Source organism: Penaeus monodon, chromosome 22 (assembly GCF_015228065.2).
Source record: "Penaeus monodon isolate SGIC_2016 chromosome 22, NSTDA_Pmon_1, whole genome shotgun sequence".
NCBI classification, from domain to species: domain Eukaryota; kingdom Metazoa; phylum Arthropoda; class Malacostraca; order Decapoda; family Penaeidae; genus Penaeus; species Penaeus monodon.
Genome location: NC_051407.1, coordinates 23,440,727 through 23,441,683, shown reverse-complemented (window position 1 = coordinate 23,441,683; position 957 = coordinate 23,440,727). Strand labels below are relative to the sequence as shown.

The 957-nt window shown below is 32.8% G+C and overlaps 1 protein-coding gene across 1 annotated transcript in view; it reads right to left on the bottom strand.

Moving 5' to 3' along the window:
• The window catches only part of LOC119587592 (mediator of RNA polymerase II transcription subunit 17-like), a gene marked incomplete at its 3' end in the record, with an annotated part of 4,341 nt that overhangs the window by 2,292 nt on the left and 1,092 nt on the right, over window positions 1-957 (bottom strand).

Sequence of the window (957 nt, the reverse complement as noted above, 5' to 3'; positions counted from 1 at the left end):
CTTACCAGCACCCTGCACATTAACATTGAGACTAAGACTGAGAATGAAAGTAAATAAAATATACATAATTCTGATACTACAATCCTAAAACAAGACCTAGCATTACTGCCAAAATATCAGATACATTATACCTTTCAGAAATGCAATTCAGCAAGAAAAGCTTATAGCAATAATACATTTTACTACAAAGGGTATTATGTTTATTATCTGCTTTGTGTGCTCATGTGTTTGTCTACTCTCTAGAATACAAGAATACCCAGAGTGAAATGCTTACAAATTTTGCACCAAATATGAAGCAATCAGAAGTGTATATCTTTTCCCTCCCAAAAATAATATGAACATCAAATAATAAAAAAATAAAGATGTCTCCATCATTACACAGTGACTAAAAGTTGATGTTCTTCTAAACTTTAGTCAGTGCATTCATGTTTACACAGCCATAATCACAGATGCAAAAAATAGGACCTTTATTATTCTGGCCTTATAGAAATGTACCATAAAAAAGTACAGGTGTTGACAGACTGTCACTCATAATAAGACAGTATCACCTAGGTGGAAGTGGTGCATCATCTCCTATTGGGTTATAATCACCGCTTTTTTCATCACTATATTACACACTTTGACCATTGTCCATTTTAAAGTCATCTAAATTATCTTCCACTTCCTTCCTGCCAATTAAAATTATCTTCCTAATTTTGCTCAGTACTAACAATCACCTTCACCCAGAAGTGGGGGGATTCCTATGACTAATTTCTGATGTTAACTTTTGCCTGCAGAGATTATTTCACAAGTCAGTGAGTGTATTTTTTTCTTCTTTTTTTGAGTATTCTTAGATTTCCCCTAATTTAGTGTAGTTGTGTAAATATACACTATGAGAAAAAAGATATTCAGCTGGTGATATGTGTACTGACAGTAAATAACATTTCATTAACTGCTGATAAGCATGGCCAAATTATT